This window comes from Protopterus annectens, chromosome 5.part1 (genome assembly GCF_019279795.1).
Source record: "Protopterus annectens isolate FY-2018-M chromosome 5.part1, PAN1.0, whole genome shotgun sequence".
In the NCBI taxonomy this organism is placed as follows: Eukaryota; Metazoa; Chordata; order Ceratodontiformes; family Protopteridae; genus Protopterus; species Protopterus annectens.
Genome location: NC_056736.1, coordinates 620,530,098 through 620,554,759, shown reverse-complemented (window position 1 = coordinate 620,554,759; position 24,662 = coordinate 620,530,098).

Here is a 24,662-nt window from a genome sequence, read left to right as displayed (position 1 = left end):
CTGGCATTGTAGCTATGGTATACAACCATATGCATATGTGCAGGGATACAGCATGCATGACATTAGCCAGCGTATCAATGCATGTCTTTTTGTGTGACAAATATTAATAATGCTTGAATGCCTGACTGCGGGTGAAATACCACTTGATAAGGGTTTGACTACAAAAGCAGCTACAAGGAATATGCACAATTAAATACAGTAAGGTAAGCAAAGAAGATAGTGGGGAGGGTGGAATTCTCAGAAATACTATTCACTGAATGCCGAACTGTTATTGATTAAAAGCCTGTAGATTAGCCTGTGACTCAACTAGAATTTTCCGCACCCTTAACATGCAGGCTTCTGAACAATGACAGTGCTGCAGCTGGTGTGAGGGCGTGAACCGCCCCTTTAATATGTGAATCCCTCATCTTTAACAACTGCAATGCTGAATGCAAGTAAGTAATAATTTATTTATACATTTGTTAAGTAGGTAATGACACTAGTCCAAAGAACCTTTTCAGGCACAACTTGGCTAGTTGGCCGTGAAAAGATATTAATATTCAAAGAAGTAAAAAAATCAAGCAATAATAATAACAGAAGCACAGATTGGATTGGTAACAGTCGCAATACAAAATGGGTTATGTCGATACCATGACATCAGAAAGGTTTCTGAAACTGAGTTGTGAAGACCATAACTATGAGTTTTCTGAAAATAAGCGAGGACTGTACGTTTTTGAAACTGACTGGTTCCAATATAGTTACATTTTGAAAAATATGATGATATCTCATGTATTGTATAGAAAGATGTGCAACCATACTGGGAGAATGGAAAAACACTCACCTACCAATAGTCGTGATATTAACGGATGTGGCCTCTGCACATGCACTCCAGACATACATGTATCCAGTTGCAGCAGTGTATGGTAAATAACAGAAGACAAGAGCTTCTACATAAAATATGTTGAACAGTTGCTCACAATAGACACCAGTCTCTCCAGTGTCCTTTGTATTTGCTCCTCTTCAGTGAAGCCACCTGCTTACACCTGATCAAGATGTGGCTATCATGCATTACATTCTGCTTATGTTGAAAGACCTTCTGAAAAGTGCTGATGGGGGGGGTGCTGTCTCCTTATCACGCAGAGCAGCTGGTCATACCTGCTTCACTGCATGATAAGGAGTGTACCTGATGATACCACATTTCCATGGAATTCAATGACAGCAGTGGACCAAGTGAGATTCTGTATGCTCCAAAACTCTAGGCTGTTGGTCAGTGGCAACTTTCTTTTGTTCTGATATTGTGTCATTCTAGCTTAGGCTCCTGCAAATATAATTTTCCTTGAAATCTTGTAGTAACACTGACCCTTGCACCAGAAATTATGTTTTTAGCTCCTGAAAGGTTCTATGGATGTCATTTGGGGATTAGAAAAGTCAGTGAAATGGGCTCATGACACTTCAGGGTAAAACACTAATCTGAGCAATACAGAGCAGCAAGTTCTTTCTTCTTCATCTGCACCCTTCATTATGATGAGGTAGAAATGTCAACCAAGATGACACAATTTATGGCCACCCCCTCAAATGCAATGGTAATGTATCATGGTTCATGTCATATCCTTTAACTTCATCATCTCAAGCAACATATCAGAAAGGGAGTTATATCCATCATCTGGTTTGCTATTGCCAAGGGTACCATCACTGCCCCCCCACCGTGCTAATGTAATCATGGCTGGAGTATAATTGCAGTTTGTCATTGGGAATATTAAACCCATTATAAGTGGCTCAGATGACTTCAAATCAGGGAGGTTTCTCTCATTGTCAGTAGTAGTGTGGTATGCTCATCGCCGTCGTCATCATCACCATCACCGTCACCATCATCATCATCATCATCACCATCACCATCATCATCATCACCATCATCATCATCACCATCACCATTATCATCATCATCATCGTCATCATCATCACCATCATCATCACCATCATCATCACCATCATCATCACCACCATCATTATCATCATCACCGTCGTCATCACCATCATCATCATCATCATCATCATTATCATCATCACCATCATCATCATCATCATCACCATCACCATCATCACCATCATCATCACCATCATCACCATCATCATCACCATCATCATCACCATCATCACCATCATCATCACCATCATCACCATCACCATCATCATCACCATCATCATCACCATCAACACCATCATCATCACCATTATCATCATCATCATCATCATCATCATCATCACTATCATCATCATTATCATCATCATCACCATCATCATCATCATCATCATCATCATCATCATCATCACCATTACCGTTTCTTGACAAATGGTGCTGGATGACTCATTTTCAAAGGCAATAGCAATACACTTTAAAGTCTCTTACTTTTTCAAGGCTGTCAGGATACTTAGTCATTGCTGGAACACAGTCTACTGACCTTGCCTACCCAGGTGTCTGATTCCTTCCCTACACATTTTCTTGCATTGCAGAATCAACTTTTGCAGTCTCTGCAATTATGTACATATATATATATATATCTTTATATATATATATATATATATATATATATGCAAAATCCACTGCTCACCAGTACCTTGATTTTTGATAGGAAGCCAAATGATTATGCTTTAAAATAGCCATGTTTGGGTAGCATTATGACACATTCATTTAGATTGATGAATCACATCTCCAGATCTTAAGCTTCTTTTCTGACTTATGGTCATGGTCTCTGTGGAGCTTGCATGTTATCCTTAAACATACATGGATGTACTCTTGGAACACAGGTTTGTTCCAGCCTCTCAAAAACATGTTGATAGACTGACTAAGCTAAACTTCTCATATGCACTGCATTTTGCCTTGCCATGAAGGGAATGGACTTAAGATTTATTTAGCATTTGTTTACTGGGAAATTTCAACTATAGCCGCTGGAAGCTGTTGAAGACTGCAGGGGCAGAGGGTGACAGGGGGACTTAGTGATCTAAAAAGGGCAATTTTTTAAAACTATTTACTACCACAACATAGGTTCACTTGGAGGACATTTTAAAATTAGTCAATTATGTTTTGGTGCTTGAAATAACATCATACCATAGATAGTTTGAGGGGACCCATGTAAGGGATGCAGCATTTAGGAACTGCCTCTATCCATTAGTGGCATGAGGTGCAATCCTGGAGTACATTTTCTATTATCCATCCTTAGATCCAAGTTGCATTTGAATGTGGACAGGAATGAGCTTTGTTTTACCTGAATGGATACTCTGTTCTGGAACAGTGGTAGCCTCCGTGATATATATCCATCTCTCCACAACATCCAATGGAATAAAACTGATTTGTTGGGAATTTGACACATGCCAGCATATCACTTAAGAATAGCTAGTTTGTCTTAAAGACATCTCTAAAGGTACTTTGAGTGAAAGTGATCTCTGTTTTTAATTTTATTTCAAAGAAGACTGCTTTATGGTCAGTGTTGAAGATACACCAATGATGGTGCAAGTTGCCACATTTTAGTAATGATTAGATTCCAAGTGTTACTCCCCCTAGTGGATTTTCAGACTAATTATTCCAGGGCATTTGTATTGACAAAGTCTAGGAATCTCTGAGCTTATGCACTAGTGGTGGTGCAGGTTTCCCAGTTTATAGCTGGAGAGTTTAAAGCACCTAGGAAAATGGTATTGGTTTAATCATTAGAGCGAAGCAATCTAGGTAGATTAGTGGTCACTAATAACATCTTAATACATTTGTTACCGCATACATTGCCATCATCTCTGTGTTGAACTATAGTGCAGCATTAGTCTTAAATTATAAATTTGTTGGAGAGTATGATTTCATATTTTGGCAAGTTAATTTTGACAACCTCAGTGAAATGGAGAGACTAAAATATGGAAGAGATATTTATAGTACTTGTGATATGATTAGTTATAGTATGAGCAGCTCTAATGCTTTAAAAATAGTATTAATCTAAGTAAGCCAAATATTTTGTTTTTAATACTTCATGGTAGGTACTTAAGTACATGGCTCTATGCCAAGGAGATCTCATTTATTTAAACATGATGTGACTTTGTAGAAACTGTGTTTTGTTAATTGATGTGGTCTGTTGTTTTAAGCTAATAGAGAGGGGTTAGATATGCTCTAGAGAGAAGAGGAATGAAGGTCAGCAGGACTAAGAGAATATATGTGTGTGAATGAGAGGGAGGACAGAGGAATGGTGAGGATGCAGGGAGTAGAGGTGGCGAAGGTGAATGAGTTTAAGTACTTGGGATCAACATTTCAGAGTAATGGTGAGTGTGGAAGAGAGGTGAAGAAGAGAGTACAGGCAAGATAGAGTGGGTGGAGAAGAGTGTCAGGAGTGATTTGTGACAGACGAGTACCAGTAAGAGTGAAAGGGAAAGTCTACAAGAGGGTAGTGAGACCAGCTATGTTATATGGGTTGGAGACAGTGGCATTGACAAAAAGGCAGGAGTCAGAGCTGGACTTGGCAGAGATGAAGATGTTAAGATTTGCAGTGGGTGTGACGAGGATGGACAGGATTAGGAATAAGTATATTAGAGGGTCAGCTTAGGTTGGAAGGTTTGGAGACAAAGCCAGAGAGGCAAGATTACGTTGGTTTGGACATGTGCTGAGGAGGGATGCAGAGTATATTGGGAAAAAAATGCTAAGGATGAAGCTGCCAGGTAATAGGAAAAGAGGAAGGCCTAAGATAAGGTTTATGGATGTGGTGAGAGAGGACATGCAGGCGGTTGGTGTGATAGAGCAAGATGCAGGGGATAGGAATAAATGGAAACAGTTGATCTGCTTTGGCGACCCCTAATGGGAGCAGCCGAAAGAAGAAGAAGAAGAGAGGGGTTACCGGTACCTCAATAACTGTATGAACGTAATGAATACAGGTTTGTTTTACTATTATTATCATTATTAGCAATAGTAGGAGTAATAGAATAAGCAGTGTTAAGACAATGCAGAACTGAAATTGTTCTACTGTACAAAGCATATCGAAAAGACAAACAAATCTGAATAACTTAAACTTATAAACTTAGACATTATACCATGACCCCCCATTAATATTCCAAAACGTGCACACTGATTGGCCAGCGTGCACGTTGTAAATCGACTTATACTAATGGAAAAAGGTCCGGTCGCCCAGCCTTTTTCCATTAGTATAAGTCTCTTTTAAAACACTAAGGCTCGCTGTCGCAAATGGCAGTGTCCAGTTAATACACACGAATGGATGAGCAAATGCTTTTTAAATCACAAACGCTGTTCCTTCTCAACAAAATATAGTCAAAAGTAATGCTTCTCAAAGCCTTCTCCTCTGCTAGGAAATACAGGTTCAAATCGCCAAATTTAAAATCCACTTCACTGCTCCAAGACAGGAAATAGCAGTCACCAACTCCAATAAGGTAAAAACACAGCTTTATTTACAGAAAAGTGAGCGCTTTCGCCGTTAGGCTTTTTCAAACTTTACAAATTACTGCTGGTAGTACTCATTTAAATAATCCCTCCTACTCAATGATAGGTGGATACATTTACAAAATTTAAAGCGCCATTGCAATAAACAACAAATTTGTACCACAACAATTTCAAGTGCAAATGTATTTGATACATATTAATAATGCATAAAAACTATTTCCTATAAATGCATTTCAGCTTAAAAATGTGTATAATGGTACTTAAACAATTATAATAAAACAATTTATTACGTAGTTAAAATATAAATTGCTTTAAAAGCATACAATATCCATGTATATAAAAAATATATGAAAATATATAATAATAAAATGTAAGTGCAAGCACATTCAAACTTCATTTAGGTCTACGAATGCTTCTACCCTTCAAGACTGATCTGATGTGAACTTTGTCATTAAGACCAGGTGGATCATCTGCTCTACATCTGATGATCCACCTGAGTTCACATTCAAGGGTCCTATTGATCAGGTCACCCCCCCTACAACTGGGTACCAAATGCTGTATAACTGCAAAATTAAAGCTATGGTCAGGACCCATCAATTTACAATGCTTGGCTAAAGCATTGAACTCTGACCCTTTCCTAACATGATAGTTATGCTCCCTGATGCGGTCTTTTAATACCCTATTGGTTTTCCCTATGTAAAATGAAGGGCATACTACACACCTGGCTAAGTATATCACATTTTTACTGTTACAATTTGTATTAGTTTTAAAGTAATATGTGTACCCTGTAACTGGGTGTACAAATGTTTCTTCTTCATTAATAAAGTTACAGTGGTTACACATACCACAGGGTGTAGTATTCTTGTTCATTCCTAGAATAGGGAGTTTGTTCTGTCCTAACTTCGGTCTACACAATAATCTCTTAAGATTAGGTTTATTTCTGTAAATAAGCTTAGGTCTTGGTCCTACAACCCTAGCAATCTCACTATCAGATAGCAGGATATCCCAATTCTTACTAAAGATTTCTCTAACCTCTTTTATATCTCTGGTATAGGACATAATGGGTCTAACTTCCATTGTTTTAGTCCCTGAACTCTCTTCAATATGTCCAGTAATATCAGAAAAATATGGTCTAGCCTTATTTGCCCTTAACTGATTAACTTCCATTATGGCCTTTTCAATTAACGCTCGATCATAACCCCTCTCTACAAACCTTTTCGTTAATTCTTCTATTTCTTTGTTGTAATATTCATCTCTAGGATTATACCTAGATGCTCTTATAAATTGGCCTTTTAAGATGTTATTAAAAATATATGTAGGGTGCATACTTCCTCTGTTAAGTAGTGTATTTCGATGGCATAATTTGCGATGAACGGACGTGTTTAAAAGTCCATTTTCAAGTTTGAACACATCTACATCTAGGTACGAAACCCTATCCCTAGAATAATTCATGGTGAATTTTAAAAATTCTGTAGAAGAGTTCATAAGGCTCATAAATCTATTTAACATGTCTATGTCTCCAAACCAAAGAAAGAAGAGGTCATCCACAAATCTGCGGTATAACCCTACACACTCCTTAAACATAGCTAACTTGTAAAGAAAGCGGTCCTCCCAGGCTGCAATAACTAGGTTGGCGTAGCTATTGGCACATGATGTGCCCATAGCTACGCCATCCCTTTGTGAATAAACTTGTTGACCATGGATAAACACATTGTTCATCAGTATCATCTCGAGATACAACGTAATCAGCTCTATTTTATCTGCCTGAAATTCAGAATGCTGACGTAGATATTCCTGGATATAGGTAATGCCCAAATCATTGGGTATCACCGTAAATAGACTAATAATATCCATGGTGACCAAATAATATTGTTTCTCCTCTTCTAAGTCTTTGGTGTATGTATACAGATCTAGTAAAAACTGTTTACTGTCCCTTAGTATGTATTCATTTTTGTCAACCAACGGTCTCAAGGTTGACTCTACATAGATAGAAATTGGCTCTGTAACCCACCCTTGTCCGGCTACAATCGGTCTCAAAGGTGGATCTGTGCTACACTTATGTATCTTGGGTAGGCCCTGTATGACTGGAATAACTGGATTTTCCACCTTAAAGTAATGATACATCACCATCATCGGTATATCATCATCACGCATCATCATCATCACCATCATGTTATCCTCATCATCATCATCATCATCATCACCATTACCGCTTTCTTTGACAAATGGTGCTGGATGACCTCCTTTTCAAAGGCAATAGCAATACACTTTAAAGTCTCTTACTTTTTCAGGGCTGTCAGGATACTTAGTCATTGCTGGAACACAGTCTACTGACCTTGCCTACCCAGGTGTCTGATTCCTTCCCTACACATTTTCTTGCATTGCAGAAACAACTTTTGCAGTCTCTGCAATTATGTACATATATATATATATATATATATATATATATATATATATATATATATATATATGCAAAATCCACTGCTCACCAGTACCTTGATTTTTGATAGGAAGCCAAATGATTATGCTTTAAAATAGCCATGTTTGGGTAGCATTATGACACATTAATTTAGATTGATGAATCACATCTCCAGATCTTAAGCTTCTTTTCTGACTTATGGTCATGGTCTCTGTGGAGCTTGCATGTTATCCTTAAACATACATGGATGTACTCTTGGAACACAGGTTTGTTCCAGCCTCTCAAAACATGTTGATAGACTGACTAAGCTAAACTTCTCATATGCACTGCATTTTGCCTTTACCATGAAGGAAATGGACTTAAGATTTATTTAGCATTTGTTTACTGGGAAATTTCAACTATAGCGCTGGAAGCTGTTGAAGACTGCTGGGGGCAAGAGGAAAGACAGGGGACTTAGTGATCTAAAAAGGGCAATCTTTTAAAACTATTTACTACCACAACATAGGTTCACTTGGAGGACATTTTAAAATTAGTCAATTATGTTTTGATGCTTGAAATAACATCATACCATAGATAATTTGAGGGGACCCATGTAAGGGATGCAGCATTTAGGAACTGCCTCTATCCATTAGTGGCATGAGGTGCAATCCTGGAGTACATTTTCTATTATCCATCCTTAGATCCAAGTTGCATTTGAATGTGGACAGGAATGAGCTTTGTTTTACCTGAATGGATACTCTGTTCTGGAACAGTGGTAGCCTCTGTGATATATATCCATCTCTCCACAACATCCAGTGGAATAAAACTGATTTGTTGGGAATTTGACACATGCCAGCATATCACTTAAGAATAGCTAGTTTGTCTTAAAGACATCTCTAAAGGTACTTTGAGTGAAAGTGATCTCTGTTTTTAATTTTATTTCAAAGGAGACTGCTTTATGGTCAGTGTTGAAGATACACCAACAATGGTGCAAGTTGCCACATTTTAGTAATGATGAGATTCCAAGTGTTACTCCCCCTAGTGGATTTTCAGACTAATTATTCCAGGGTATTTGTATTGACAAAGTCTAGGAATCTCTGAGCTTATGCACTAGTGGTGGTGCAGGTTTCCCAGTTTATAGCTGGCGAGTTTAAAGCACCTAGGAAAATGGTATTGGTTTAATCATTAGAGAGAAGCAATCTAGGTAGATTAGTGGTCACTAATAACATCTTAATACATTTGTTACCGCATACATTGCCATCATCTCTGTGCTGAACTATAGTGCAGCATCAGTCTTAAATTATAAATTTGTTGGAGAGTATGATTTCATATTTTGGCAAGTTAATTTTGACAACCTCAGTGAAATGGAGAGACTAAAATATGGAAGAGATATTTATAGTACTTGTGATATGATTAGTTATAGTATGAGCAGCTCTAATGCTTTAAAAATAGTATTAATCTAAGTAAGCCAAATATTTTGTTTTAATACTTCATATAACGTACCAAGTACATGGCTCTATGCCAAGGAGATCTCATTTATTTAAACATGATGTGACTTTGTAGAAACTGTGTTTTGTTAATTGATGTGGTCTGTTGTTTTGAGCTAATAGAGAGGGGTTAGATATGCTCTAGAGAGAAGAGGAATGAAGGTCAGCAGGACTAAGAGAATATATGTGTGTGAATGAGAGGGAGGACAGAGGAATGGTGAGGATGCAGGGAGTAGAGGTGGCGAAAGTGAATGAGTTTAAGTACTTGGGATCAACAGTTCAGAGTAATGGTGAGTGTGGAAGAGAGGTGAAGAAGAGAGTATAGGCAGGATGGAGTGGGTGGAGAAGAGTGTCAGGAGTGATTTGTGACAGACGAGTACCAGTAGGAGTGAAAGGGACGGTCTACAAGAGGGTAGTGAGACCAGCTATGTTATACGGGTTGGAGACAGTGGCATTGACAAAAAGGCAGGAGTCAGAGCTTGACGTGGCAGAGATGAAGATGTTAAGATTTGCAGTGGGTGTGACGAGGATGGACAGGATTAGGAATAAGTATATTAGAGGGTCAGCTTAGGTTGGAAGGTTTGGAGACAAAGCCAGAGAGGCAAGATTACGTTGGTTTGGACATGTGCTGAGGAGGGATGCAGAGTATATTGGGAAAAAAATGCTAAGGATGAAGCTGCCAGGTAACAGGAAAAGAGGAAGGCCTAAGATAAGGTTTATGGATGTGGTGAGAGAGGACATGCAGGCGGTTGGTGTGATAGAGCAAGATGCAGAGGATAGGAATAAATGGAAACAGTTGATCTGCTGTGGCGACCCCTAATGGGAGCAGCCGAAAGAAGAAGAAGAAGAGAGGGGTTACCGGTACCTCAATAACTGTATGAACTTAATGAATACAGGTTTGTTTTACTATTATTATCATTATTAGTAATAGTAGGAGTAATAGTATAAGCAGTGTTAAGACAATGCAGAACTGAAATTGTTCCACTGTACAAAGCATATTGAAAAGACAAACAAATCTGAATAACTTAAACTTATAAACTTAGACATTATACCATGACCCCCCATTAATATTCCAAAACGTGCACGCTGATTGGCCAGCGTGCGTTGTATCGACTTTATACTAATGGAAAAAGGTCCGGTCGCCCAGCCTTTTTCCATTAGTATAAGTCTTTTTTAAAACACTGTCTCGCTATGTTAAAAGAGTTTAACATAGCGACACAGGTTTATAAAAAGCAACGGAGACCTCCGTTGTTTTTTTTAAAGCTGTCTCACTATGTTAAACTTCTTTAACATAGCGACACAGTGTAAAAAGCAACGGAGATCTTGCTTTCTCCGTTGCTTTTAAACCTGTCTTGCTATGTTAAATGGGTTTAACATAGCGAGACAGTTTAAAATAAACAACGGAGTTGCTTATTTTAAAGCTGTCTCGCTATGTTAAACTCATTTAACATAGCAAGACAGGTTTAAAAAAAAAGCAACGGAGAAAGCAAGATCTCCGTTGCTGATTTTAAAGCTGTCTCGCTATGTTAAACCCATTTAACATAGCGAGACAGGTTTAAAAAAAAAGCAACGGAGAAAGCAAGATTTCAGTTGCTTTTTACTGTTTTGCTATGTTAAATGGGTTTAACATAGCGAGACAGCTTTAAAATAAGCAACGGACTCCGTTGCTTATTTTAAAGCTGTTTCGCTATGTTAAACCCATTTTAACATAGGCAAAAGCAACAGAGATCCTGCTTTCTCTGTTGCTTTTGGCCATAGCTCGGATGTACTGCGTGGCATCGCAGTACATCAAAACCGGATGCCAGACAGCTGGAAAGGCAGCAAAGAGGCATTATACAATGCCATTATTTAAGAAAAGTAATTATTTCTTTTCTTAAGTAATGTCATAGTATAATAGCAATAAGCCACTTCTGGGTGTGGGTAATAACATCATTAGCTGGCCTGGGAAAACTTCAATGTATCTAATTAAAAGAACAAAATGTTTTCAGAGTCTCATGCTAGTTCCACTGATAGTGTTGTTCATGATTAGACATAGAAAAGAACTGAGAGTGAACAAGAATTAGGAACACACCCCTATTTATAAGAGAAATTGTAAAGTGTGAGAGTTAGAATACAGCTGAATGACTCTACTGAAGCAGAAAGAGAAAAAATAGCATTGACAGGTTTTACAAGTTCCTTAGGTACAAAAACAACACCTACCTGTTATTAATTTAAAATTAGTCTGAAATATCATTGGTTACATTGTCATTATGTTATATGCCATAATTTATATCTGACTTCTTTCAGTTCTTCAATAACAGTTTAACAGTTTTACAACAGAACTGATTATATGGTATTACTGGCCAGCAAGAAAATATGAATCTTAATAAAATAAAACCGCAGGCATTACTCTGCATATTAAAAAAAAAAAAAACTATTATCATCAATTGCATAGTGTTTTCTGAGGTTGATCATTTCCTTAAGACATTCTATCTCATGTTAATCCACTGAATGTGTATCTTTAGTTTATAAGATACTTTTGTATTTGTTTTTTGTACTAATCATATAGCAGTTTGTCATCTTTGGATGGATTGGGCAAAGAGTGAGGAAGAGATGTTTTGTAAGGTGCAGACTTAATATGAGGAGCAACCTGTTGATGCTGAACCTTATCCTAGTGCAGAAAGTCTGGTTATGAAAAACAGCTGTAGGAGATACTTTGGAAATAGAGAAACAACAGCTGAAGGTGGTCTCTGCACTTTGGAACCATTATATTTTAATAACTCAAGTTATCAATTCAGGATTCCAGTGAGGTTTTGAAAGAGCGATACAATGTCATGATGCTGTTTCAGCAAAGCATATTGGATATGCAGCATATGTTAATGGAGCTGTGTTGTGTGAATGAGTGGTGAGCATCTTTACTATATATACATATACATACTTCTTGTTTTTCATATTATAAACACAGTCGTCATCACTTCGCTAATCTGTATAATAAGCAGGCATGATGTAGACAGGCTTATGTTCTCTCTCACGCTACACACACACACACACACACACACACACACACACACACACACACACTGGGGAGCAATGACCTTAGAAAAGAAGCTGTACCTTGAAACAACACTGTTCATTGTTTATTTCACTTTACACATTATTTACTGCCTGGGATATGGAGAGTTATGCCATTACAGAGATACTTTAGGCTTTCACGTGCATTGTTAGCAGCTCTCTTTCCAGACTTTGTGAAAAAGATAAAATTAGTATCACTTTACAAATGTTTGGAAACTACTCCACATCTGTACCCTCTGAAGCCTACTGTGGCCAAAGGTCTGAGTGACTACGCCTCTTTACAACCTCAAACTCATTTGTGATCTCTAACTATTATGAAGGTTATGTTGTGTAAATAAAGTAGTGATTTGATACTTAGTTCATTTAACTTGAGGGAAGAAATGTCATATCACTGCTGGTTATCAGCAGGTCTTAGCGTGGGTTATTTACTCTTAATTAGGTAAAGTTATGTTTCTCTCCAGAAAGCCGATATTGATTATTTTGTTTTCTAACATGTTCTTGGAGCACCTTTGTGGATTTTACAAGTTTTCTAACATGTGGTTTGTGGTAGCACTAATAGATACAATTCAAAGAGCATTCATGTAAAATGATCATCTGAAATACTATGAAAGTGACTGTAGTGTTACGTAATCTGTCCCAAATGGTTACTTACCAGGACTATCCCTCATGACCTGAGATTTCCACCCACCATAGGTCTCCTCTCATCCTCCTACTACAAAATAACAGAGAACTAAAATTAAACAGCGTTAAGGGCTCCCAGTCAATATTAGTATAGTTTGGTTAGTTGACTGAATATGATAATTATTTTTCTTACACAACTTAATTGCAACCATTAAATTATGATGATCACACTCCATACCCACCAGCTGCACCGTATTATGAGTAACAATCCTCAGTCACAGTCTTAATTCCATGTTTCACATTGAAAAGGTGCTGTACATTCAGGTAGTACCGAATCGTATTAATTCATCAAAAGAAAATTTTCCAAGTATGAAAAACAGTTATTAACCTTGGTTTGTATATCCAAGGTCTGTGTAACTGGGGAGTTTGGCATAATGGTTAAGGAGTTTACCTTACAAACACAAGATACAAGGGTATGATTTTCATACACTGGGGAACAGAAACATCATGGAGCAGCAATACTGTAAGGAAACACTCTACATCATGGAGTGGAGCGCAGAAAAACTCTCCTTAAAAAACTAACTCTTTTTACGTTAAGGAACCATGACCAGGAGTATAACTCTTGATCATGCGGTAGTTTAACTTCCGCATGCTATTGTGTTTAAATCCATATTGGCCTGCGTTGAGTCATCCTTAAAGAAGAACTCCATCATGGAGTTCCCCCTCTCATTCTGGTGCCTATGGTTCCAACTAGGACAGAGTCTATTTTCAGCAGAAACCTAGGGAGAAACATTCCAGACACATGTCTTTCTAACATGGGAGTAAACCCAAACAAATGCAGGGAGGACATGCAGACTCCACACAGAAGGCACCCCAGTTAAGAAACAAACCAGAGAACCTCTTACAGTGAGACAACAATGCTAACTGCTACACCACTTATTCATTTGTCTGTTAGCTAATCATTACATTAAAATTAAGAAAAAAAAATAAGTATTGGCACACTGGTGAAGCAGTTAACATTGCTGCTTCTCAGTGGTTGGTTCTCCACCTTTGTTCTCAGCTGGAGTTCCTTCTGTTGGAGTCTGCATGCACTCTTTGTGTCTAAGTGATTTTTCAGCGAGTGCTACAGTAATGCCATAGGTGAATGGCTAATCCTTTAACTTGGTATGTATGCTGAGATGGAGTGGGTGTCTATGGATCCTGTGATGGACTGACAACCCATGCACAATTTATAATTACTGCCTTATGGCCAGTGAATGTCAGAATAGGCATTGGCTCCCTTATGACCTCCTCTTACCTCCCAATGCTCAAACTTGTCAGAGATGCACTTATATCACCAAATTGTAAGCTATGTACTCTCCAGCCAAGACTAGACTAGCTGGTCAAGAGGAGGTCAACACCTGCACCACATCACATTGAACACATAGCCCTCCAGAACACCCACCATCACAGCTCTCACATAAAAACACAAGCCACATGCCCACCTTTGTGGAGGTTCTCAATAGAAATTTACCCAAACAGCAGAGACCTCCAAGACAGAAACCCACCTGACCACTACAACATAGCACAAACCACAGGACACATAGCTCACCTCCACAGTGTGCCCCTCAACCTAAGCCCCTAAGGCTAAACACCTTGCCCAATACACTAATCATAGGTGACTCAATAGTGAGGCACACAGATGTCTCACTCACTAGGTTGAAAAAGGAGAAGGTAACAGTCAGCTGTCTATCAGGTGCCAGAATCTGACACATAACACATGCACTCAGGTCACTTCACAACAAGTAAAAGTATGATCTGTCATTGTCCATGTGGGTGTGAATGACCTGAGATGCACCGCCCTGGAATACATGAAAAGAGACGTGGTGGAGCTCTCAGATTATGTGGCCCAGGTAGGTATGACCATAACCCTGAGCAGTATCCTACCGTCACCAAGAATGATACTGCTGTACAAACAAAAAATGATTGACATCAACAATTTCTGAGTTTCTGGTGTCATTCTAAAGGGATCCAGTATCTGTCTGCTTGGGATGACATGGTTGACAGACCTCAATGCTTTGCCAGAGATGGCCTGCATCTGTCACCCCCTCCGGTTTCCGAGTACTGGCTAAGGCTATTGCCATCACTATAGTGCCTTTTTAAGCAGTGTTCCAAAGACCAAATTACCACCATAACAGCTATAAATAAATGCAATCTGAGGGTCATGCTGCTCAATGGTAGAAGTCTAAATCTCAAGATGCACTCACTCGAAGCACTCCTCAAAATGGAGAACAATGACATTTGTGCTGTAACGCAGACCTGGTTTAAAGCAGCAGAAAGTACCCTTGCACTAAGAGGCTATAACTTATTCCATCTTTCAGCCCCAGAACATGGACCAAAGCTCCAAAGGCGGTGGTGTCTCCATATTCGTAAAGGATATGCACATCTTCAGACTAGTAGCCCAGCATAATGCATCTGAGATATTTCAGGTACAAATAACATTAGTTAAGACAGCGATCTACTTCATGGCCTGCTGTAGATCCCCAAACATGTCCCCAGAATCTCAATTCATGTTCCTAAGCACCCTGGAATCTATCAAGGTCCAACCCAACACTCTCACACTAGGAGTCCTCAACTACCCCTTCATCAACTGGGAAAACTACTCAAGCACCAATACACTGGCCCAATGCTTCCTGGAATTCATAAATACCAATGCCCTGGACCAGCTCATTCTGACCCCCACTAGAGGAAGCAACATCCTTGACCTGGTTATTGCTAACATGGGTGACCGTTGTTCTACACCAGTAGTCAATCCCTCCCTGGTCAGATCCGACCATAAACTAATCACCATGGAAATCCACATCTTACCCACACACCCCTACAAAGGTAACCACCTTGAAAAACTTCTCCAAAGCTGACTTCAGGCTCCTAAAAACAGAGGTGGCTAACATCACGGCACCCATGCCAATGGAAAATAGCTGCATGACTGCTGAATTATACACCAACGCACTGTACAAACATGTACATAAATGCATGGAGATAGCCATACCCAACAGAACCAAGACACTCTCCTCCAAAAAAAGGAAACCAATCTGGTGGTCCCCTGCCATTAATATACTCTACAATAGAAGGAAGAAACTGTTGCAGAAAATGTGACATCCCAAGACTGGAAAAATTCCCTTATTAGCCTCAACAAAAAGTTGAGATCCCTCATCAAATCCTCCAAAGCCAGCTATGAAGGCAGAATTGCAGCAGACACTAAAACAATCACAAAGCCTTCTATAGTTATATCAAGAACCTCCATGACAATACCCAGATTTGCTCTGAGGTACTGCACAATGGTCCCTCCTATACTGATCCAACAGATATTGCCAACATACTGACCAACAGATTCAGTGCCAGCTTAACCCCTCTCAAGGACCAGTCACAATACCAGGTGAATGCCAGGCACTCAGCATTACTGCAGCACAGGTTAAAGCTACATTGTCCAAGGCCAAGAATACAGCTTCCATGGGACCTAATAATATCCCTGGCTGTGGTTTACATGAACTACAAAGTGAACTGGTACCACATCTGTGTGCCCTGTTCAGTCACAGCCTCACCTCAGGCTTTGTCCCCACTGAATGGCGCACTGCTACAGTCAACCCTCTCCATACAGGGGGAGTGACTACAGATGCTGGGAATTATCACCTCTTTAGCCTGACAAGTCTGATATGTAAAGCTATGGAGCACATCAACATGGACCTGATTAACAAAGATATAGGAAATCTCCAAACTCTAGACCCCCCACAATTTGGCTTTGTGAAAAGGGAGATCATGCCTGCTCAACCTGGTTGACCTCTTTGAGTCAGTCACCAGGGCTGTCAATGAAGGTAAGGCAGTGCATACAGCCTACCTTGATCTGGCCAAGGACTTTGATACCATTCCTCACTCAGGAATTATTGATAAACTCACCAAATTGGGCATCAATGCCTATATCACTATGGGGGTTGCAAACTGGCTCACAGATCGAACACACAGTGTGAAAGTAGCAGACTCCAAGTCAGACTGCCGACCAGTCACATGTGGACTCCCACAGGGATTGGTCCTGGGTCCTCTCCTGTTTGGCATCTACTTCTCCAGAAGTCCAGGCCAACACAAAGGGACTCTGGCTGGCCAAGTTTGCAGACAACTGTAAGCTGGGAGTCATTATTAACTCCCTAAGTGATGCAGACATCCTACAGAAAGGCCTCAGTGAGACCAATGACTGGTGTCAAAACCATGGCCTTAAACTTAATGCCAAAAAATGCGTCAGCATCATCCCCCTTGGTAAAAAAGATAAAAGATAATCCACAGACAAGAAGAACCGAACCAAAAAGCACAAAGTGCAGCTTTATTGAACAACAAACAGGTCAATAAATCAAGCGCTTTCACCAGGCAAATACCTGGCTTTCTCAAGATAAAAAGTAGTGTGACTGAAAAGTTTAAATACTTAAGCATCTGATCACATGGTACTTAATTAGTTCAACAAACATCTACTTAAGAAGGCAGTTAATTAGTAACTGAACTCAGTGAGTGAAAAGTATGCATATGAAAATGCAGAATAAAAGTTCAAATAGTGAAAACACTAAAAAATCATTTAAAAATCATTTAAAATGATGTACAAATGTGTGCATAAAAACTCACAAATGTGTAAGATAAAAGACATTTACTAATTGTAACAAGAAAATCATAGCCTAGCCCTTCTCAGCTTTAGTACACTGGATATATTAATGGCCTCATTGAGACCAGGGGATTTTGCAGCATTAAGTCTAAGCTGCCATAAAAGTTCTTTATATTCAAGGCGGGCTTCCCAGTCACCTCCTCTGGCATCCTATGGGTCACCTGTTCAAGAACCATAAACTTAAGTTTCATGTTAGGGCAAGAAGCAAGATGTTTAAAAAAGCATTAGTGTCCTTTTTTGTAATGTCATATTGATGTTCATAAATTCTTTTTCTAAGTGGTCTCTCAGTCTTCCCTATGTAGAAACTGCAACATTCTGTGCATAATCCTAAATACTCCACTCCTTTTGCTCCGCAGTTGTAATATCGGTCAGCGTCAAATCTAAATTTTCTAGATGGAAGATAAAAAGAACTATCATTCATGATAAAGGAACACTGCTTGCATGCCCCACATTTATAGGTACCAAGTTTAGGGGAACAATGCCTTGAATCTGATAGATACTTTCTTTCAAATAACCCTTTTAGGTTAATATCCCTTCTAGTCACAAATTTGGGACATTCCTGGATTATCCCTTTAAAGTCATCGTAGCCAAAAGTGGCCAGTGTTTAAGCACTGTGTGTTCCACCAGTTGGGAATCCTGTGAAAATGTGTGAATAAAACTATTATGCAAGTTAAAGTATTCCAAATTCTCAAACTGCTCAACTTGCTGAAAGCCATTACCTAACAGCGGAAAATACTTGGTTTGTCTATTATCTGTCACTTCTTGGGCCATGTTGTTAACCAAGGAGGCAGGGTAACCTCTTTCTAAAAAAAGTTTTTTTAAAAACTCAACTTCTTCAAGAAAATATTCATCAGTGCTAGACATCTTAGATGCACGAATGAATTGGCCCTTAACCAAGCCCTTCTTCTGGTGAAATGGGCGACCACTGTCAAAATGAAGGTATGAATTAGAAAAGGTGGCTTTCCTAAATACCTTGGATTTAAAGGTGTGATTACAGTAGTCCTTCTGTATTGATATATCCAGGTAGTTCAGTACGTCCTTACTAACATTATAAGTGAAAGATAGAAAGTGTGTGGTAGAATTAATATAACTCATGAACTCAAGAAAGTTGCTCAGGGTTCCTTTCCACAATAGGCAGATGTCATCAAGGTATCGCTTATAATGGACTATGTATTGTACCCAATGTGTGGAAAATATAAAATCGTTCTCCCAGTAATGTAAAACTATGTTGGCGTATAATGAGGCACATGCAGCGCCCATCGCAACCCCCTTTTTCTGTTTAAACAGTTCTCCATTGAAAAAAAGAAATTATTATCGAGAACAATTTCCATAAACTCAACAATTAAGCTGATTGTGTTGGAACTAAGGCTGGATTCAGAGGCCAAAACTTCATTGAACCACTCTAATCCAATAGAGTGTGGGATGCTGGGGAACAATTCCACAATATCAATGGTTGTCATAAGTAAATCAGGATGAAATAACCTAATTTCTAAACCCTTGAGAAAATCCCAAGAATCCTTGCATACATGCTGTAGCGTAGAAGAGAATTTCTTTGTAATGTGGTCAATAAACTTGCTCAACGGTTCAGTGATACCTCCAGCCCCCGAGACAATAGGTCTAAATCTCATGGGGTCTAAACCTTTATGGGTTTTGGGTATTCCAAAAATTACCGGGGTCCTAGGTTTATTGATGTGTAAATAGTTATATAACCTTTCGTTAATAACTCCCTGTAATAGGTGGTCCGATAACAAAAAATTGATCTTGGAATAGGCTAAATTTAACTCATTCCTAGAAATCAATTCATACTGCTCAGGATCCTGCAACATGTTGTGGAGGTAGGTGTCATAAGCAAAATTATACATCAGGACCACCCCCCCTCCCTTGTCGGGTTATTTGCCTTGGTTTCTTGGAAGTTATTTCTCCCTTTGGTAAAAACTCAATTCCTACAAATTAACACATCAATGGGAGCCCACTGAACACCAAAGGCGTTATAAGAGATCTGGGGATGCAGGTTGACAGCAACCTCTCCTTTGACCACTACATTCCCACTGTGGTCAGAAATTCCTTCTATGTGGCACATCTCATTACCAAGGGTTTTGCATTCAGGAAGAAAGAGGTCATCATCTCTATCTATTCTTCCCTCATTAGATCACTCATCAAGTACAATGCCCCCTTTGGCATGTACCTCACTAGACACCTGCAACAGCTGGAGAGACCACAGAAGTACCTCACAAAGAGGATCCTAGACATTAAACACACATCCTACATGGACAGACTCAGACTCCAGCTATTCTCTGTCTCATATCGCCTACTTAGAGGTGATTGCTGCTTGACTTACAAAGCCATGTCTCACCCAGCTCTGTTAGAAATGCTACATCTAAAGAAATCCCAATCCCTCCGCACCACATGCTCCAGAGACAGCAAACTCTTTACCACAATCAACAGAACATGCTGGAGGGACTGGTTCCTCATCCAAAGACTGCCCATGCTCTGGAATAGACTTCACATACATGCCAAGAAGAGTACCTCGTTGTCTCTGTTCAAGAGAAATCTTAATGAGTGGATGGGTAATAGAAGGTTCACACCGGGGATCACTCCAGTGGCTCTACTTGATATAGGCACTGGGAACTAATGTTGGGTGGCATGATACCAGGTTACGTCTTTGGGCTAGGCTTGTAAAGGCTCCAGGGCCATTACCTAGTACACACCTATGAACCTATGAACTGGATTAAGCAAGTAATCAGATTATGAATACATGAATGAATGAATGAATGAATGAATGAATGAATGAATAAATTAATTAAAATTGAAACATAAGTAGAAGTGCCACCTAACACATAGCTTTGTGTAAGGTCCAACCTGCTTCTGACACAGAATAGTCACTTATGGCTCTGGAATAGCCAAACATGCAGGCATAGCCACCCTTGACATAGGAAGCTACAAATACCAGTGGTATGTAACCATGGCAAAATGATATCCAGTGGATGCTACATGTAGTTAAGATATGCAAGACCAATCAACAACATACACAAGCCATGCTGCACAGTGGCATGGCTGGTGCAGTTTATTCACTAGTTAATTTTGCATACTAGTGCATTGTACCACCTACAGCATTATGTTGTACAGCTAGCTCATATAGTGCATTGTGTGCTCTCTTAGGTACATAGGTTCATAGTTATGTACTAGGCTAACACCCACCAGAGCCTTTATAAGCCAAGCCATGCAGTCCAACCCAATTGTGTCTCTATGAACCATGGGCTTTTATTAAGAGAGGATATGTTAGTAAGAAGTTTCTAGAGGTTATGTGTGTGTGTGTGTGTGTGTGTGTGTGTGTGTGTGTGTGTGTGTGTGTGTGTGTGTGTGTGTGTGTGTGTGTGAGGGGGGTAAGTTAATTTGGGCATTACTGTCTGCCTTTCTCTATCAAAAACATGGTGGGGTCAGAATTGGGGTGAATTTCCATTTTCCTAACCATTGGTCATAGACTATTTGATAAACTGAAAGGCTGCCAGCCTAGCTAGATAGAATTTTGTGCATAATTCTATGTCATTGTAAATATTAATGTAATCCACAGGCTTGTTTTACAAATGTAAAGAGAACTATATGTTATGATTAAACTATATGTTGTACTGAGCTTCAAAATATAACCACAGTGAACCCTGCTGCAAGAAAACTGTTAAGTAAAGAATTACAGCTGAGTTTGACCTCAAGCTCGGAGACAGGATGTCTGGGTTAGCATTTTTTTCTGTTGTTTAAGACAGAAATAATTACTAGATTCTACATGTAAAAGTGTCTTTTATTGCTATGGCTTCCTGACCAGGTGCAGCTTACAAAGAAATGCTTATTTTGAGTTTCTGTTAGCCTGGGAACTAAAGGAGAAGTGACAAAAATGATGTAATGTGAAATGACTCAGCAGTACTGTGTATCATCAATTTAAGACTCTCAGAGAGAAAGATTGAGCATTTTGCATCTTGTCTTGGATTAAGTAAGAACATCCACTTACCAGCATTTGCTTGCTCTGTATGAACAGTGAATATAAAAAGTGTACATACCCCTGTTAAAATGCCAGGTCTTTGTCATAGAAAAAAAATTGACCACAATAAATCATTTCAAAACTTTTCCCACTTTTAATGTAACCTATAACCTCTACAATTCAATTGAAAAACAAACAAATCTGTTAGGAGAAAAATATAAAAAGTAAAAAATGTACAACATGCTGGTTGCATAAGTGTGCACACCCTTAAACTAATACTTTGTTGAAGCACCTTTTGATTTAATTACACCATTCAATATCTATCCCCATTCCTAAACAAATGTGCATCTAAATAATTTATACTATAATCTGATGCCTCCATCTTAAACTTCAAAAATTTAGTGGTGCTGCGGTAGTGTTGTTGCCTCATAGCAAGACGTTGTCCCGTTCGATTTTCAGCTAGAGCGTCTTCTGTGCGGAGGCATACGTAAATGGGGCGTGCCTTTGTTGAAGGTTGTGCATCAGGGCTGGTAACCCGGTACGTAAAAATCCACTACCAATCATTAGCTGACCGGAGTTTCGCTGTGGCAACCCCTAACCGGGAAAAGCCAAAAGACACAATTAAGATATTGCACGTAAACATCTAAATCCAACAAGGAGCCACCCCATATCATAAAGCAATCATCCACAAATCTCTTTAAGAACATTACTTTCTCATTCAATTGATTCACATTGCTTAATATTACACTTTTCTCCCACTCATATAATACTAAATTAGCATACGTGTTAACAATGGGAGTACCCATTGCTACACCCGTAAGCTGCAAATATGGCTCCTCATCAAATATAAAGACATTATGTGTTAGTACTGCTTCAAGAAGAGTGCAAATATTTTCAATTTCCCTTCCATACATTTTCACTTCATTATTTAAAAAGTCACGAATAGCATTGAGGCCATAATTATTAGGTATGACGGTAAATAGCGAAGTAATGTCTTAGGATACCATAACGTACCTCTTTTGTGTACAATTCAGTTGCCAATTACTTTGCCTTATTATCAATTTAAGACTTTCTCAGAGAGAAAGATTGAGCATTTTGTATCTCGTCTTGGATGTAGTAAGAACATTCACTTACCAGCACTTGCTCTGTATGTAAGTAGCATTTAGAACAGTGATTTCTCTTAGACGTAGATAGAAATAGCCAGATTAATCTAGCTGTTTTCTACATGTTTGTCAGACTGTCCTACAGTATTGTTTTAAAACAGTTTCCTGTGATTTCTGAACTCTTAATTAGCACTGTGTTAAATTGATGAGTATTGTCTTGTGTTTTTATTATTTATTATTAAATATTTTTAAACCTTCAACTGTGGCTGTTGTATTTGGTGATACTGTACAAAGCCTCTCCAATCGCCTTGCTGTTTGTCACACTATTGCACAGTAAAATTGGACACCATTTGGTAAGGACCTTTATTAGTAGCTGATAAATAATGGTTGGTGGCAGTGATTTCTACCTTATAGTCTGGGCAGAAAGGGGGCATAGCTGGAGAACATGTGTTAGCCTTCCCCAGGAGTGTCTGTGTGGTTGTATATAAATCATATCTCAAAGTGTGTGTGTGTGTGTATGTGTGTGTGTGTGTGTGTGTGTGTGTGTGTGTGTGTGTGTGTGTGTGTGTGTGTGTGTGTGTGTGCGTGTGTGTGTCAGCTACTTGGGCAGGGACACAAAGCACTGGTTGGACAGAGAGGGTGCTGGAGGTTTTGACTTGGCCACTAGGCTGAGATCTGGACCCTATAGCTATGCCAGTGGTGAGTCTTATTGGGGATCTGGAGAGAAAGAGAGAAAAACCAGCCCCAGACTGACTGTAATCTCTGTTTGCTCTTAAGGGAAATTGTACTTTACTGTGTGTGTACTTGTTATCCTTCCTAATGTGCACGCCCCTCACTGGTGTTAGTGGTGAAGGTTGAGGTTCCTTGATTAATGGGACAGTGCACGGGTGTCACAGTCTATGCAGAGTAGCATTAGTGCTCTACACAAACCACACTCTGAACAATGGACACTGATAGTCCACCTTCTGCACTGGCTGACCAGACAAACTGGTACTGTGATATAACATGATATAACATGCAACACAGACAGTAGTGGGCAAGGATGATACATTGTATATACTAATGACTAGCCAGATAGATATTATACTGCTATGTGTAATGCACATGGGAAGGGACTGTCTCTTTATATACCAGTTGACTATGTACCCTACAGTAATGACCAATACATTGTCTACCTATGGTCCATGGAAGTACATATGTTTGATATCATCTATAGAGGAGTGGCCAGATATACTACGAAAGCCTTGCAAAGTACAGTTTAGTATTTAGAGTACACATTTTGTAATGGTATGTTGACATTTTCTTTCCTTTATCCTATCACTGTTGTGCAGAGATACCTAAATGTTTGGATCATGAGAACATTGTTAGTAACAAACCCCAAAGGGTTTTTCAGGTGTGCATTTGTGGCTCAAACTCTTGTAAGCCAAGTTGGACTTGAATGAAAGATGCTGATTTGGAAAGAACCCAGGATCGTGATTTGGCAAATAATGTCGACAGTGTAGCTATGATATAATATAAAGAAGAATGCATGGACCATGTAAGTTTGCTTTGTTTCTCAAAAGGCAGAACCTTAACTGATTTGTACATGAAAATGAATGGGTCTAATCAAGATAATGAACATGAGCATACCGGAAGCAATGAAAAGTTAAAGTTAAGTTCTACTTTTTTTTAAATGGATTTACTTAAGTTACACTTTGTTGACAAGGTTAGTCCCACTAACCCAGTGGCCACTTTTCAAGGAAGACCCGAGGTGGTATTCATATCAGCTAGGGACAAATTTTGGCCAGGGTAATGTGGAACTCCCTCTACTCTTTCACATAGGGGTTATATGAAGTGCTTCCTGATGTGGCAATGGGGGGATCTGAATACTGATATTTCAATGGAGGGGGGATAAGTGGTGGAGGTAAGGAGGAAACATGAGGGGATGTTCAAATGAAGTGTATTAAAGCA